Consider the following 18,461-nt stretch of genomic DNA (forward strand, 5'->3'; position numbering starts at 1 on the left):
ATCCTCCTATATTTACGCTGCAGCAAACTTTAAAAGCCATAAAAGAAAAGAGAGAGAGAGAGAGAGAGAGAGAGAGAGAGAGAGAGAGAGAAAAGAAAAGGCTCTTGCCTTGCATAATGCCAATCCAGGGTTTGATTCCCAGCACTGCCTATGGTTCCCTGAGTAACGCCAAGGAATCCCTCCTGAGCACAAAGCCAGGAGTAAACCTGAACACTTCTGGGTTTATTCCCCCAAATCCATGAAACATTTACTTATATATCTATCACTTCACTAGAGGCTAGAAATAAGTTTGATAAACTAGGGTGCAGGTCTCACCTTCCTGAGGAAGGAAGGAACTGAAAAACTCTGAGGTTGACCAAGTTATACTAAAGAGACTTTAAAGCAGAGAGCAACAGACTTAGGGTCTGACCATTTCACAGGCTACTATTTCAGGGTCAATCTATCTCTCAAGACAAAAGGCAAGAGGGGCACTCCAGAGAAAGAACTCTAAGCTCTAACTCTGACAGTGCACAGATGGCCACCAGAGCTGCAGAAGGGTAAAATCAATTATTAACAAAGAAGAGATAGTGCTGGGGACAACAGGCAGGGGCAGCGGAGGTTACCCGAATAACAAGTCAAGATCTGCTCCAGCTGGGTGCTTGATTCCAGAGTTCCTACTTGATCTGAATCTCTGGGATTTAGGAATATTAAAAAAAAAAAAAAAACTGAGGGCAAGTGGGCCAGCATTATTTATAAAAACAAAACAAACCGGGGCTGGAGTGATAGCACAGTGGGTAGGGCGTTTGCCCTGCACAAGGCTGACCCGGGTTCGATCCCCAGCATCCCATATAGTTCCCCAGGCACCGCCAGGAGTAATTCCCGATTGCATGAGCCAGGAGTAACCCCTGTGCATCGCCGGGTGTGACCCAAAAAGCAAAAAATAAAACAAAACAAAACAAAACAACAACAACAACAACAACAAAAACCATATTCAATGACATTTGAAAACAGAACAGTTTAACTTTTCAGACTCTGTTAATGCTCCCTCACACCTTTTTTTTTTTTTTAACAGCAAACTGGGCAGGGTAAGGCGAGGGCCAGGGACTGGGGATCATGCTCAGCAATAATTTTGAAGAGATGTTTCTGTTCATCAAAGAAAAAAGCCATGTGGGTCACTGAACTGCTGTCACACACTCAGGAAGACACACTCTCCTGATTGCCTTTTCTAGCTGCTGGCACCACGCCTCTCGGTGCCCCATTTTCTCTAGACGGGGCTGTCAGTGCTTCCTCATGCTCCACTTAGGCTCAACCATGACCCTAGTCCTAGAGCTAACTCTGACTCAAAGGAAAGGAGCCCCAAGAAGCCCTGGGTGTCAACAGTTCAGCCTAGTTCCTGCTAATTCCACTTGATCCTAGACTCTCACCCACTGGGCTGCATTCCTGCCGTCCTGCTGCTGGTTCTCTGAATGACTGGTATCCTGACACTAATTTTAATTTTCCAGCATCTGCTTTCTTCTTTAACGTACCAGCTCCCCCCACCATCACATCTCTACCCCAACCCCAGCACCACCTCACCCCACCCACCCCACCCCACCCCCGGTCCCTAGCAACTCTGCAGTCAATTCCTGTTCTTTAGTACCAAGATCTTAAATCATGCCTCATCTACTCTGTTCCCTGATGCACTCTGCTTCCTCAGGGAGAGATGTCTCCGTTGCTGTCTGGAAACATCCAGCCAAGCTGCTCTTAAACACTAACACTCAATAATCTGCAAATTAATGCAGATTCGAAATGCATATGCCCCTGCCCCCTCCTTTGGCTTCACAGCCAGGCAGTCCTGACTTGCCCCTTTGTCCTGTTCACAAGCTGAACTTACCAGGGGGCTCTGCTAACAGCCTGTCTCCTGTGCTCCCTCACACAGGCCCCTTCTCCATTCAGCAATCATTTGAAGAGATGGTTCTGTTCCTCAAAGTCAAACACCATGTGGGCCACTCAGTGTTATCACACAGGAGTGAAACTGAGTGAAATTGGCCAACAGACCCTGTGTCCTACTTTCCTTCCTCTTCGTCTTTCACTGTATGAGAATTTGCGGCAATCACATGCTCATGTAAATCATGCAAGCTGCAGCCCTCACTATGCATTCACGTCCAAACATTCCAGTCCATTCCTAATGGTGGAGCTCTAAGTCAGTAGGAGCACCGGAGTACTCCAACGGAGGCCCTTGGCACGAGACCGGGCTATCAACCAGGAGGCCAGAGCAGAATGGGAGGCACTGTAAGAGAACAAGCCCGGAAGTGGACAGTGGTTGGGGAAAAGGTTGAGTAACACTGCAACAAGTCTCCTGTCACTCTACCTCGTACAGTGGCAGCTGGGAAGCCCTAAGCCCTCATTAACTCAATGACTCTGACTCTTTGAAATATGGTCATTTTAGATCTGAGATAACATATGTGTCATGGAAGTCTCACTGACATTGCAAGGGCCTCCCCATACCAGTGTCAACGTAGTTCATTAAGGATTAAGTGTCCAGCACTGCACTAAGCCCTTGCCATGTACAGAAGCGGTGGCAGAGTCAGCCACATGCTGGGGTGCCTCTTGCCCAGAGCACTGGCCAGATTTCAGACCCAGAGGTAACCTTGGCTCTGAAATTGCACAGAAAGGGAAACTTTTCTATTGCAATTACCGTATCTGCAACTAAAACATCATGAATGTAATACCTTTTTAAAAAAATAAGTGTATTTTATAAATACATACATAATTTTTATTGATTCATTTTCCAATAATTCTATTTGCCATTCTTTTAAGGTTGTTTGCACCTTAAACTAACACAAAATAAATTTGTTATATGCCTGCCAAAGGGGTGGGGAAGGGGGAGCTTCATTATGATAGGGAAGACTTGATAATTACCACATTAAGATCCAAGTACAAAATAAAATTTAATGCAATACATTTTAGATGCCAGAGTTGAAAACTCAGTCATGTAAATGAGAATGGGCAATATACTGTATAAAAGATTTGAATTTTTTTATTTACATAAGTTAATGGCAGAGCTGGCAAGCTCCCCGTGGCATATTCGGTATGCCAAAAACAGTAACAAGTCTCACAATGAAGACGTTACTGGTGCCCGCTCAAGCAAATTGATGAGCAACGAGGTGATAGTGACAGTGACAGTGACAGTGACAGTGCCTGCCAAGAGGACAGGCTGTGGGATGACAGGGAATCTGGGAACACTCTTGGAGAGAAGGGGACATTGGTGGTGGGATTGGTGTTAGAACATTGCATGCCTGAAACAACTTTCTATTATTTCATGCATGCATTTGCTAAAATACACTTAGATTCCAGGCTGGAAAGATAGTCAGGGGATAAGGCGCTTGCCTTGCATGTGACTAACCTGGGTTTGATCCCTGGTACCCCGTATGGCACCCCCTGAGCCCACCAGAAGTGATCTCTGAGTGCAGAGTCAATAGTAAGCCCTGAGCACCACTGGTGCTGCCTAAAAAAAAATAAAATAAAAAAAAAATAAAATATACTTAGCATTTAGAAGCATTACAATACAGGAAAACACTTTGCCATTAAGGAGATACATGTTAAGGAAACAAGAGTCTGGTTGCTAAGATTTCTGCCAGAGAACATAAAAATACTCAATATGTCATAACTAGAGAATAAAAAATAGCTGAAAACACAAGTTTAAACATTATACTGCTTCTACTTGCTACATATTAAGAGATAAAGTCTCTTGCATTACTAAATTAAAAGTATTACTTGATTTAAACATCTTCCCCCCCTCCCCGCCTCCCCACCATTGCCCACTCACTCGACCCTCCCAAAAAAACATTTGCTTCATTTCAACAAATTGAACCAACCATATACAATCTGGTTGGTTTTAGAACCATGCCCAACAAGGGTGGGGGCCGTGGAAAGAGAGAAGTGGGGTTTATATCTATTCTGGAGGGTAGGGAAACTGAGGACATTAGTGATGGGAAATGTACAATGGTGAAGGGATGTACGTTGGAACATTATATGACTGAAACCAAACCATGAACAAATTTATAAGTATTTTACTAATTCAATTTTTAAAAATTAATTGACTGTAGTGATAGCACAGCGGGTAGGGCATTTGCCTTGCACACAGCCGACCCGGATTTGATTCCTCCGTTCCTCTCAGAGAGCCCAGCAAACTACCAAGAGTATCCCACCCACATAGCAGAGCCTGGCAAGCTACCCGTGGCATATTCGATATAGCAAAAACAGTAACAAGTCTCACAATGGAGATGTTACTGGTGCCTTCTCAAGCAAATCAATCAACAATGGGACGACAGTGCTACAGTGCTACCATTAATTTAAAAAAACAGACAAAAAAAAACCTCAGCACTTTGTCATTGAATATTTGCTTATGGCACTGAAGACTGTCCTCTACTAGATTAAGAATACTCAGTTCACTCCTAGCTTGTTAAGGGATTTTATACTTTTTCAATAATAAATTAATATTACAGTTTTATATTAAATGTTTTATGTGTATTCTGGTAATATTTTTACATGTGTAGAGATTTTTGTTGCCATTTTTTACTTACTAATGTAGATACTCAAGCATTATCCATAGTATAATAATATTATCTAATCACTATCACTATCACTATCATCCCATTGATCCTCGGTTTGTTCGAGCAGGCCCAGTAACATCTCCATTCGTCCTAGCCCTGAGAGTTTAGCAGCCTCTCTTTACTCATTCTTCCAAACGGTGCTGCATTAGAGGCTCTTTCAGGGTCAGGGGTGAGAACCATCATTGTTACTGTATTTGGTATATGAATACGCCATAGGGAGCTTGCCAGGCTCTCCCAAGTGATAGATCATGTTATACAGCAAAATGTACATTGAATGCAGATGAACTGGATTCAATTCCCACAACTGCATATTCAGTTAATGACACCCCAGAGTTCCACCCTGAGCACCATACCCTGCAGTGCCCAAACCAGAAAAAAAAACAAAAGTCTTAGCATTGTAACAATATAAAGCCATATTTCCTTTTTAGAATAAAACACCTATATGTTCATAGGCCTGTTAAGATTTTTCCTTAACTTTTTCTTAAGTCTTTCCTTACTCTTACTAAATTACCTGTTTAGAAAATTAATCTTGTATGTAAACTTTAAAATATACACAATTGTTCATGCTATTTTTAAAATTTTTATTTGTGTGAAAAAGATTGTTTTTGAAAAATAATTTTTAACAACTTAACACTAATTTACAATTTTGTGGAATTCTGTGAGTTTAGCTTTATTCTATATATTCTATAGGTGTGTAGGTGTTACTGCCTCCACAATAAATAATATATATATATATATATATTTATTTATTTATATGTATATATATATATACACCCTCTAGATGTGGGATATAAAGGAACACAGAAAGGGAACAACAAATGGTCAGTGTCATTTGCCTATAGATGTGAGCTCACCTGGAAGGGAGGAGTACCTGGGAGGGACCCTTGGGACACTGGTGTATGGAAGCATTTCTGGTGATGGGTTACTTCTCCAAATACATAATTTAATAAGAGTAAAATTTTAGTAAAAATTGAGTCACTCAAGGGCCAGGAGGATTGCCCCATAACTGGAAGACTGCTTCATGAGCAGAGGGACAATGGAATAGAGAAGGGGTCAACTGAGGAAATGATGGCTGGAGGGACCAGTTGGGATGGGAGATACATGCCGAAAGTAGATAATGGACCAAACATGATAACCTCTCAGTGTCTGTGTTGCAAGCCATAATGCCCAAAAGTAGAAAGAGAGTATGGGGAATATTGTCTGCCATAGAGGCAGGGGAAGGGCGGGAAAGGGGGGTATACCCGGGATATTGGTGGTGGGGAATGTGCACTGGTGGAGGGATGGGTGTTTGATCATTGTGAGATTGTAACCCAAACATAAAAGCTTGTAACTATTTCATGGTGATTCAGTAGAATTAAAAAATAAATAAATAAATAAATAAATAAATAATAAAATGTAAAAAAAAATTTGAGTCGCTGTCACTGTCATCCCGTTGCTCATCAATTTGCTCGAGTGGGCACCAGTAACATCTGCATTGTGAGACTTGTTGTTACTATTTTTGGCATATCGAATACGCCATTGGTAGCTTGCCAGGCTCTGCTGTGTGGGCAAGATACTCTCGGTATCTTGCTGGGCTCTCCGAGAGGGGCGGAAAAAAATTGAGTCAAGCTTTAAAAACTTTATTTGGGAGGGAGGTGCATTAGACCACACCCAGCAATCTTCAGGGTTTACTCCAGGTTCTGTGCTCAGGAGTCACCCCTAACAGTGCTCAGGGGAACCTATGCAGTGGTGGGCAGCATTGAGATAGAGGCAGGTGTGTGCAAGGTAAGTTCCTTAGCACACGCATTATCTCATAGATCCTGAATGACTAAGTCTTTTAGCCCTCAAAACTACTCTTTTAGTATAGTGTGGATGAGAGAGAGCTCAATGGGCTGATACATGCTTTGCACTCAAGAGGCCCAAATTTGGTCCTTTGGCATGAGATAATCCCAAGCATGCTGAGAGTAATCCCCAAGCACTTAGTAACCCCTGAAACATCACTGGGCGTGCCCCCCACTTAACCAGGAATCTTACCCAGATTCCTTTAAAGTAGATGTTTCTAGCAATAAGAAATTTAAAAATCTAACGTACCTCCAGCATACATTCTGGTATCAAAAATCTTGTAAGCTCAGGTCTAGGATTTTTGATTCAGTCATGAATGTTCTCGGTCTCAATGATGGAAAACTCAAGAGTCCCAAGAATGAAATCCTAATGCCAGTCTCAATGTCCAAATTCACTACTTACGCATAATGTTCTCAGTTAACACTGCTTTCACAAAATAAATTTCCAGACAAGAGTTCTGTAACAAATTTGCTACTAAGATACTTGTTCTCTAATAGACATCAATATGTCCTAAAGACTATGGATTTGTGGGTAAGCATGGACTTAAGTCTTTCAGATGGACGTTTGACCTTCAGAGCATTCTCTAATAGCATTGATAAATTGATACGTAAAGGTGTAATGGTGGTGGGATTGGCATTAAAATATTGAATCTAATAAATTATTGTGAACAACTTTATAAAAATAAAATTTTTAAAAATAAATAAATGAAAAATAAGAAACAGGGAATGACTAGAGAGACAGTACAGCCACAAGGTGCTTACCTTTCACAAGCAGGACCTTGATCCCTGGCACCTCAAGCCCCAAACCCCACCCAGGGAAATTCCTGAGCTCAGAGTCAAGTGTAATCCCGGAGCCCTGCTAAGTGTGTCCCAAAAGATTTTTTTTATTCAAAAAAAAAAAAGAGAGAGAGAAAGAGAGAGAGAGAGAGAGAGAGAGAGAGAAAACTAGCTTCATCCTGCATAGAAGGTCCAGAGAGAGAGCAAAGATCTTCCCCAAATTTGCATATCTGACCAGCAGAATGTCTACATAACTGTTCTAATTTTAGCTTCAGAGTTTCCTTATTATTTTACATCCATGTTCATTTAGGACAGTCCCAAAAAAGGTCCATTCAGACTGAGAGTAAAATTAATTACTTGCCAGCTAAAGCAAATCGATGAGCAACGGGATGACAGTGACAGTGACAATGAAAATTTCCATAGGGCTGGGCCAATGATCCAAAGGAGCAGAGTGCATGCGAAAACCCAGGTTCTAATCCATGGCATCATATGATCTCTGGAGCACTGCCAGGGATAACCCCAAAGCATGCAAAGTAGTCCCTGAGCACCCAAAACAAAAACATGCAAATAAAAAAGAACTTCCGCACCTCAACTTCCAGATAACCTGAAAGTCCCAGAGATCCCAGGTCACAAGTTCAACTAGCTAAGAAACAAATTAACAGGTAGTTATTTGTAAAGAAGGGGAGATTATGGTCATTTGCTAAAGAGGAACATACTGTATGAAAATTTTTCAGGACTAGAGGAATAGCACTGTGTCTTAGAGCATCCGCCTTGCAAGTATTTGGTCATGGATTAAAATTTCTGGTGTCCCCCCTACCTGTGCCAGGTGTGATCGTTGGCTGCTCTGCTGTTTTGAGCCCAGCAGCCCAGCCACCTCTGGTCCCAGGCACTGTGACTGATTTCTGACCATACCACAGCCAGTTTATGTGCCATCACCCCAGAAAACAAGTGTGCGCTCCCCCCAAGGCAGAAAACAAAAAAGATAAGAGAGTGCCATGGACAAGGACTGTGAATTGTGGTGAGCCCTTGCCGGGGAAGCAATCAAGCGGAGTGCAGACCTTGCTGAGCACTGTGGCCAAGTGGAGAAGCTCCAGAACCTGCCACGGGAATCCCAGAAAGCACCACAGCAGAAAGGTACACGCAACCCCTCCCTGGTCATCACAACCCCAGTGAAGGGAGGGGGTTGTTAAATCGATGTATCGATATCTCAAGGGTTCAGACAGACATCTAAGACGTCTGAAGCAATGGTACTGTTGGCTTAACTCACCTGCACTTTTAAGAATCTGTGCCCCAAAGTCCTCCTGGAGGTGAAGGCTATCGGAAAGGTGATCGTCGGCAGGACTGTCAGAGCCTCTCCACTAGAAGTCAGCCAAGATTGCGGTTCATGCAACTGCTGAGAAAAATAAATAAACAAAACCAGAAGATTGAGAATGCCTCAGCAATTCCAGAACAATTTAATGCCATTTAAAAAAAAAGTATTAGTGAAAACACCATTTTTGTTTTTTCAGATCCCTCCCCAAAATGCTTGCAGAATAATGAAATTCCAAAACCAAACAAACCAGAAAAAAATCCAACAGCCAGGCTGGCAGTGTATATTATATGACTCGTTAGCCACAGGGCCAGCTCAGTGTCCTTGGGGGTAAAAGAAAATCCAGCGCAATTAATTCACAGCTACCTGGTAAAGAAAGAATCATGTGTTTTATTTTTCCGCTTCTCTCCACACATGCACACAGCTTTATTGTTAAATGCAGAGGTGACAGAAGGAGTCGTTTCACTGAAAACCTACGGAGGAGGAAGGGGAAATAGGAGAGAAAAGAACAAGGAAAAGCTCAAGGAGAATTAAAGTGTCTAGAAGAAAGCAAGGGGAAAGAAAAGACTGGGGAATTGATGAGAATAGCTAATTTAAGTATCTGCTTCGAACCCTTTTTTCCCTAAAAATTTCAGAGAAAAAAAACAACTGTTTCACTACTGCTTTTCTTACAAACACTAAACAAACCAAAAAAAGCAAAAACTGCATGTTCTGCTTTTTGTTTTGTTAGCAGGAGATGGTTGTTTAAAAAAAGGTTCTTGAGAAGCAAATATCAAAACAAATATGTGGCAAACATTTTCTTTCAAAATTGGACTTTTGAACTCTAATGGCCTGCAAGACGAAAATAATTGTGCTTCATTATTATGAAAAATCATTATAAGACAAAACTATAGTAGATTTTTTTGCCCCAAAAAGTTTAACGCTAAGGACACTCAAATCTCAAATTATGTGTGTACAATACATCACTGATGGCATTAAAGAAAAAAAATAGGCTGATGTGATGAGCTGTGGATTATAGGAGAATAAAATTTATAAACAGCAAATGTTTCTTTGTATATATTTATATGTGCATTTCCCTTTTAAAGTACTAAGTGATTAATGCATTTAGAAATTGGAAGGAAGAGTGACTTAATTTTTATTTTATTTATTTATTTTTTGTAAAGCACCAGAAAATGTATTCTTTCTGTGTTCTGGCAGCTAGAATTCCCAAATCAAGGTGTTAGCAGAGACTGTTCCCTCTGAAGGCTCCAGGGAATCCTTCAAGCTTCTGGTAGCCCCCAGTAATGTTTCTCTTATTTGGTGACTTATACTAGTCTCCACCCTGAGACCGAATTTTGAACCTCAGCTTCATTCTCCCTAAACTTAAAGCTCATGTTCCTAAATGTCCAAAAATTATAGCTCTTGTGTTTCTTCCATCTTCTATCCATGACTACCTATAATCTTCTGTAGTAAAGGAACAGCCACAAGTCTGAAGTTGAAAGAGTTCTTTAAGAGTTTGTAGTTTGATTACTAAAGCAACCTCAATGTCATACAAAGATCAGTGAGGGGGCAAGGATTTAGTTATACAGGCAGGAGGATGTTTTAATCAAAGAAGAGAAACGAGATAGTCCACTGTGGGTCCCTGAGAGAGCTCAACGGGCTGAGTGCATGCAAGGCATGTGGGGCATGTGGGAGCCCAGGATAGACCCTGACCCCAACCTGGCATGGAGCCTGGTAGAGCCACAGAGCACTGTGGGCTGTGGCCCCAAAACAAGCGAACAAAGACAGTTCATTATTGTGTATGAATAACCATCAAGAAGAAAAGGCCTTGACTTAGTTTTAAAAGCTATCAGGTGTTAGATCAAGACCAGTGACTATAATACTCAAAGAGTAAGATCTGAACTCAATGAAGAACAACTTGCTGTTTTAATTGCCTAGAGATAAAACACATTGCATTGTTGGATAATGAGTAACTCATTATTATTCTGTTCTAAAAATCCTCCTAAGAAGGCTGGCCTCACAGTCTGGGAGAGGGCAACTCAGATAGAGAAGGGAACACCAAGTAAAATGTGATCGGAGTCCATGCGGGGGAAGGGTGATGCGTGCTAAATGTAGACGAGAGACTAAACACAATGGCCACTCAACACCTTTATTGCAAACCGCAATACCTAATTAGAGAGAGAGAACAAAAGGGAATACCCTGCCACAGTGGCAGGGTGGGTGGGTTGAGATGGGATTGGGGAGGGTGGGAGGGATGCTGGGTTTACTGGTGGTGGAGAATGGGCACTGGTGAAGGGATGGGTTCTCAAACTTTGTATGAGGGAAACATGAGCACAAAAATGTATAAATCTGTAACTGTACCCTCACGGTGATTCACTAATTAAAAATAAATAAATTATTAAAAAATACACACAAAATAAAATAAAATAAAAATCCTCCTAAGAGTTTGGATTTAGACAGTGGTGCTTAACAAACATTAATGTTCTTTGGTGTCACCTAAGCATCTTGTTAAACTCTTGATTCTAATTTGTTTGGTCTAGGATGGATCCCGAGATTCAAAATTTCTAGAAATCTACCAGGTGACATCAACGCTGTAGTCTTTGGGTCAAGCCTCTGTATCTGGGGCTGGAGTGACAGTACAGAAAGGAGGGCATTTGCCTTGCCCATGGTTGACCCATGTTCGTTCCCGGCATCCCATAAGAACACAGTCAGGAGTAATTCCTGAATGCAGAGACAAGAATAACCCCTAGCATCACTGGGTGGCAAAAAAAGAAAAAGACTTTCCGTCTGAGGACAGAGACCTAAGATAGTGGATAGGAAGCTTGCCTTGCATATGGCTGGCCTGAGTTTGATCCTCAATATCTTTATGGTCCCCCACACCTAGCCAGGAATATACTCCACCCCGACCCCCCAAAAATTGTACATCTGGAGTATTAACAATATAGCAGCAGTACAATCATAAGAACATACTTAAACCAGTGTTTTACAAAGTGTTCAACTTTCTAATCATAAGACTTCAAAAACACTCTCCAAACCAATGTGTTGAGGTGTGTGTGAATGATTAATTAACAGGTTAAGTAATATTAGAAGAGTTTTTCAATTTTCGAAATTTGAAAATATATCCAAATTTCAAAAGTTAATATCTTGGTATCTTCTCATCACTGTCACTGTCATCCCGTTGCTCATCAATTTGCTCGAGTGGGCACCAGTAATATCTCCATTGTGAGACTTGTTGCTACTGTTTTTGGCATATCAAATACGCCACGGGGAGCTTGCCAGGCTCTGACGTGCGGGCGAGATACTCTAGGTAGCTTGCCAGGCTCTCCAAGAGGGGCGGAGGAACTGAACCCAGTTCGGCCGCATGCAAGGCAAATGCCCTATCCACTGTGCTATTGCCATAGTACCCCAAAGTCAAACCTTTGAGGAATAACAAATTCCGCACACTGGTAAAAAAAAAAAAAAGAGGGGGGAGTGGAGGGGATGAAGTGATAGTACAGCTAGAGGGCTTTTGCCTTGCATGTGGCCAACTCAGGTTTGATCCCATATGGGCCCCCTGAGCACCACCAGGAGTGCTTCCTGAGTGCAGAGCCAGAAGTGACCCCTGAGCATCACCGGGTATAACCCAAAAAAACCCTTCCCTTCAAAAAGCTTCACTTCCCACTTTAAAAAAAAAAAGAAAAAAGAAAAAAACTCTGAGCTTAGCAAATAACTGAAACCAAAACCTGAATTCTCATGAAATGTTCATTACCCCAAAATGCAGTTACTTATACTTTCAGTATTCTAGTTTACAGAGAAGTAGAATGAGGGTTTTCCCACTGAGAGGCATAAAAAATGATGTCTCTCCAAAGATATCTTTGGATGTCTTTGCATCCAAGATGACTCTGCTCCTACCAATTTGTAGTGTCTTTTCCTGTTTTTCAAATACAGGGCCTTGCAACATTTTTCTTGTTCTGAAATTTCACCTCTCCTCCCTGGGAGATTTATAAAGGAATCAAAGTGACTGGCCCAGAAGACCGAACTGGAACTGGAAGCACCTGCCTGGCAAATGCACAGTCACACGGTTGGTTTGCCTGTTTGTTTACTCTGTGCTCAAGGATTACTTCTGCCAGGCGTGGGGGACCATATGGGGTGCTGGGTATTGAACACTGGTCGGCCGCAAGGCAAGTTCCCTACCCACTGTACTATTGCTCCAGCCCATCACACGTTTGATCAAATCTCCAGAGTCTCCGTGTTCCCAGCGTGATCTTCACAGCTCCACTCACTGTGATCCCCTCCACTGCAAGAGATTTCCAGCCACTCTACAGCCAGGTGTGCATTAAGCACCAGATAAAGGGGTGCAACCCCAGGGAGGCACCTGGGCTAAAATGTGAGAGTACTATGGTCAGGTATGTGTGCCGAACCCCCATTATCAGAATAGCATCAACAATAACAACAAGGGGGAAATGGGGAAAAGAGAAAAAAGATAAAGAAAAATCAGTTTTTAACAAGTTATTTTAATATTTTCTAAGTCCCTGATATTTTTTTGCATGATCCTATTTTATTCTGTTCCCCTACTTAATAAATTTTGTTTTTCAATCAGTTCCAAATTCTATGTTATGTCTTTTTCCTGGGCAAATATGCAAATATTTGAACACAGTGACCTTACTCAAAATTTAAAGCATTCTTAGGTTTCTCTCCCAGATCAAATAAACCCACGATTTAAGAGGGAACCAGTTTCCTGCCTTTTTTCCAATTCCAAAAAACCCCATTCCAAAGGGCTGGCCATGTTAGTTTGATTAAAAGTTACCAGTAAATTTCCATCTGATTTACAAAAGGCCCTTTTATCAAACTACTTGTTTCTTAAATGTATTCCAAAAGAAACTAGGTCTTTATGCTGCTTGGGAAGAAGTGCTCCTATTTTTTAACTACCCTTTAACAGCCTCTAAAGAAAAGAAGTGAGTTTGAGTTATCAAAAATTTGAAATGCAGAACAAGGATATAATGTACATGTGTGTGCATGCTTTGCATATGGGTGCCCCGGACTCAATCCTCTGCACCGCAGGGTCCCTAAACACCACCAGGTGAGGACTACCACAAAGAAAATTAGACGAGCACATATCAGAGCTTGGAATGTTAGAAAATGTCCTTCTTTTCACAGCAAATAAAAATATGTAATATTCTTACATTACTATCTATAAAAGATGATACTTTAAAGTCAAATTTTAAATATACTGCAAAAATCCAACGCCTAGAGAATCTGCACAGGGGTTAAGGCACTTGTCTTGCGTGCATCCAACCCGGATTCAAATTTTTACTCTGCCTATGGTCCCCAGACCATTGCCAGAAGTGGCCATTGAGCAGTCAGGAATAGACTTTGAACACTGCCAGGTGTGGATCAAAAGCCAAAACTATATACAAACAAATAAATGCACTGCAAATCTAAATATGTTTATCTTTTATCTTATTATGACAGTATGCCAACATATGTCAAATATATATTTCTGAAATTATATAACCCCAGATTTACTTCCTAAAAACATCGAGTAAATCCCTTACACAAAGTACATTGACCTGTGTTTAAAAATAACTCTAGGGGCTGGAGCCATAGCACAGCAGGTAGGGTGTTTGCCTTGCACGCGGCCAACCCGGGTTCGATTCCCAGCATCCCATATGGTCCCCTGAGCACTGCCAGGACTAATTCCTGAGTGTACAGCCAGGAGTAACCCCTGTGTATTGCTGGGCATGACCCAAAAAGCAAAAAAAAATTAAATAAATGAAATAAAATAAAATAAAAAGAAATCAAAGTTTTTATTTTCTGGAATAATTTTATTGGTTTAGTCAAAAATAATTTGCCAGTATCTACACTAGACTCTGCCACACAGTGCGCCAGGCGGTGAGCATGCAGCAGTGAAGAAAAACTACCTAACCATCTATAATCCAGAGAGAGGGCCAGAAACTGGCAAGTAGTTCCCAAGTAAGTATGAAATTACAAATATTGTGTGACTGATGATCGGCCCAGGTCAGGGAGGGTAGGGAGCTTCTCTGAAGAATTTAAGGCAATTCTCAGAGTCCTCTTCTAGGTAGGAGTTAACCAGAGGAAATAAGGGCTGAAAACATTCCAGGCTAAGAAAACAGCATTTGCAGAGATCCGAAGGTAAGAGTGAAAACAGCTGCCAAGAAAAATCGAGGCTGCTAATGGCAGGAGCGAGAATCCAAAAGCACGTATCTCGGTTTTGTTAACTTGCTTCCAACAAGCACAAACTCATATCCTCACAACGGTATTTTCTCCTGCTAGACAGGAACCACACCATGGAAGTTAATGTTTCCAGAGTCTCAAAACTCAAAGGTATCAAAGGACTCTGTCACCAGGCCTCTTTCTTTCCTTTTTCCTCCCTGGCTCAGAGGTAGGTTGAAGACAGTCAGCACGAAGGTGTGATTTACAGGAATCAGAAAATAACTGTCACAGTGCTTTTGGCTAATATCTATCTTTTTATAGAGATAATAAAGAATCAAGAATAAAGGGAAATAATTCTCCTGAGAAGAGAATTTCTTAAGATTTCACTCCTTAACAATTTTCCTATTATCATACAGTAATGCTAGGTCTAGTCATCATGTTTTTTGTGTATCATCACTGTATCACTGTATCACTGCCATCCCATTGTTCAATGATTTGCTCGAGCAGGCACCAATAACGTCTCCATTCGTCCTAACCCTGAGGTTTTAGCAGCCTCTCCTTACTCGTCTTTCCCAATGATTGGAGGCTCTTTCAGGGTCAGGGGAATGAGACCTGCTATAGCTATTTTATTTGGCGTATCGAATATGCCACAGGGAGCTTGCCAGGCTCTTCCATGTGGGTGGGATACATGGATACTCTTAGTAGCATGCCAGGCTCCCCAAGAGGGTTGTGTATCATACACCCAAAAAAAATTTAAATTTGGGTACCGATGGGGGTGGTTTGTGCTCAGGGCTTATTCCTGGCTATGAACTCACTGTGAGTTCAGCCCTGGCAGTGCTTGGGGTGCCAGGGATTATACCCAGGTCAGTCGCACACAAAGCAAGTGCCTTACCTGCTATACTATGTGTCCAGCCCTGCCTAATATACACATTGTTCCCAGGAAGTCACATCCATTTGCAGCTTTCCTTGAGTTCTAGATACTGTCTATCAACTTTATTCTTCCACAGCAGGCTCTCTGAAGTATTAGCAGTATCAGACAATAATTTATGTTTTATTTCCAGAGTCCTGATAAACAAGGTATCTAGTTGGAACTTATTTCACTAAGAAATATTAGAGAGTTCTTTATTACAAAATTGCTAACTGAATTTCCATTGTAAATAACAAAATGTCCAAAAAAAATTTGATCAAAGTAACCATATGTTCACCAGGGTTATTCTTCAAACGAAAACGTACTTATATTCCCCCTCCCTCACTTGTGCTCCTCTTCTCCCAGAGGCAACTTCTAACATGAATTTGGTAGTCTGTTTTATTATTCATACACAATACACACATTCATAAATGTTATGTAGTAAATGAAATTAATTATAGTAGTAAGACTCTGATAGCATGTGGGTTCTGGTGTTAAATAAGTGACTTCAATACTTGTATAACAAATATACATCTTATTTTGAATTTTTGTTTTCCACCGAACCCTTTTAATTTTGAGGTCTTATCCATATTGATGAAGGTCTAGTTCATTGTTTTTAGTATTATACCAATCACCATATCACACAGAATTTTTCATTCTCTACTAGCAAACATTAAGTTGGTTTTCACAGAATTCCTTATCTAATTGTCATTTTGGAACCAAATCTCTTTTTACCAATATAGAAAAAATTTAGCAAGTCAGTTGAGTTTTATAAATCACTATATAAATACTTTTAAATTAAAATTCTTAATTGGGGGTGCTGGGGGCACACACCCATAGCTCTCAAGGGCTAGTTCTGGCTCTGTGCTCAGAATGACCCCTGTTGGTGCTCAGGGGACTATGTGGTGCTGGGATTCAAATCAAGATTGATCACATGCAAGAAACATGACTTATGTGCTTTATTATCCATCTCTCTGGCCTAAAGTTCCATTTTTAAAATAGTGGTTTTGTTCTAAAACATAAGCATCCAAAATTCAAGTTGCTTAAAAATACTCAGATACTTAAAATTGTATGTATCTCTGAAAGTAACCTCTTAAATGAAAAGTAAACTTCCAGTAAGTTGAACCTATAATAATCCTGTTTTTTAAAAAGAAAAAAAAACCATAAAAGAAAAAGAAGAGGCAGAAAGGCGTCTCCTTATAATAGTTTTCTCTTGTTAAAAACCACAGCGACTAGGCAGAAAAATCAGAACATGTGAAAAAGTACACAAACAAACTAAAGGTTTGTCTGGCATTCTTTGTTCTCTGTTCAAACCAAAATAATAATACAAGACTCAACCTTACAAAAAGAATCCCAGATTTTCCTTCTGAATAAAGGAATGAGGAACCAACTACTATGTGTCAGTGACAACGTCTGGTAGAGCAGACAATTAAACAAAGAGCATCAGCTCACTGATTCTGAAAGAGACCTATAAAGACTCTGTCTTATGAACAATGATCTACTTACATTACTGGAAATTTTTAGCTCTGAGCATTGTAACAAGGTTTATTTGCAACTGTAAATTGGAGTCAAATCTAGAAATATGTGTAGACCTGCCTATGGGAGTTCACTCATTTTTTGAGTCACACCCAGAAATGCTCAGGACTTATTCCTCGTTCGGTGCTCAGGGATCATTCCTGGCAGGGCTCAGGAAAGCATGTGAAGTGCCAGGGATGAAACTGAGTCAGCTACCCACAAGGCAAGCACCTAAACCACTGTACCATCCTCCTTCAATCCTAGGAGCCCGCAATTCCTAACATTGTTTAATATTTTAAAATTCCATGCAGTCATCAATACTAAGACAAATATATTACATTTAGTAAAATAAAGAAAAATTAATTTCTAATAAAACTACAAAGGCAGATTTGTCTGAAATATAGATAAACACTCATTAATGATCATATTTTGTTCTTCACATTATAAAACAGCTTTGTGACGCAGAGACAAGTCACTGGCAAAAAGTTCCTGCCTTGCAAAATATGGGGGGAAGAGAATTCAACCCCTAGGTGGGGCATAGGTACTGTGAGTGATCCCAGGCGATTCTGCTGCTTGGGACCCCTACCATAGCAAAGGAGGGTGTGACTCCCAGCACACCACAACAGCACACAGCCAGCAATGTGGGAATGCCACAACATAAAGTGTGTGGGCTCGGTGGCCTGGAGTGTGACCCGCTAGCACCACAACCACATATGTAAGTATCACACCCCAGCATATATGTAATCTTTGGTCACTGCCAACAGGAAGGTGATGGAGAGGAGAAAATTAAATAAAACTGTCTATTTCAAAAAATGCAAAAAGGAACTTGAAGAGAGGCATTTTTCTTCAGAGGGAGAGAGAAGGAAAATATCTTTCTTCTCCTGGCATATTTCTGAAGAAGTGAATTATATATCTAGTGCATGTGAGGAAATATTCACATACCATACAGCTGACAAAGGGCTAACAAGCCAAGAGACATACAGAATTTAGAGACCTCAGTCAATCCCACTCCCAATTGACAGCTCATCGAGACATGCAGATGGGCAATGTCAATTATTATCAGGAAGATACAAATCAAATGACAATGAGCTAGGCTCTTATACATGTCGAGAAGTCTACCAAACAAGGCCAGAAACAAAAGTACCAGCAAGGGTGTGGGGAACAAAAGATCCTTGACGTACTGTTGGTGGTGATAATAATGGATCTAGTTCCTTTTTAAAAAAAATGTGAAGATTTGTCCCAAAAATTTAAATAGAATTTTTATATAATCCAGCAATATCTCTTCTTGATGTATATATCCCAGAAACACTAACCCAAACAAATCATGCACACCTATAATCATCGCAGGATTATTTATAGTAGCCAAGATCTGTAAACTACCCAAGTGTCTAACAGTAGATAAATGGATAAAGACATAATAGAAGGGT

General features: G+C 40.8%; 1 protein-coding gene across 4 annotated transcripts in view; it reads right to left on the reverse strand.

Moving 5' to 3' along the window:
• The window catches only part of ST3GAL6 (ST3 beta-galactoside alpha-2,3-sialyltransferase 6), an 81,556-nt gene that overhangs the window by 44,350 nt on the left and 18,745 nt on the right, over positions 1–18,461 (reverse strand). Inside the window, exons 2-3 of one of the 4 annotated variants that reach the window (XM_055126151.1) lie at positions 8,439–8,564; positions 3,365–3,466 (exon numbers count right to left, since the gene is read on the reverse strand). The gene's annotated coding sequence lies outside the window, so the exon portion shown is untranslated. Of the gene's footprint in view, positions 1–3,364; positions 3,467–7,758; positions 7,815–8,438; positions 8,565–18,461 lie in introns of all 4 variants that reach the window. The other 3 variants (XM_055126152.1, XM_004606751.2, XM_055126150.1) reach the window with 3 other exon arrangements.

Source organism: Sorex araneus, chromosome 2, assembly GCF_027595985.1.
Source record: "Sorex araneus isolate mSorAra2 chromosome 2, mSorAra2.pri, whole genome shotgun sequence".
Lineage (NCBI taxonomy): Eukaryota > Metazoa > Chordata > Mammalia > Eulipotyphla > Soricidae > Sorex > Sorex araneus.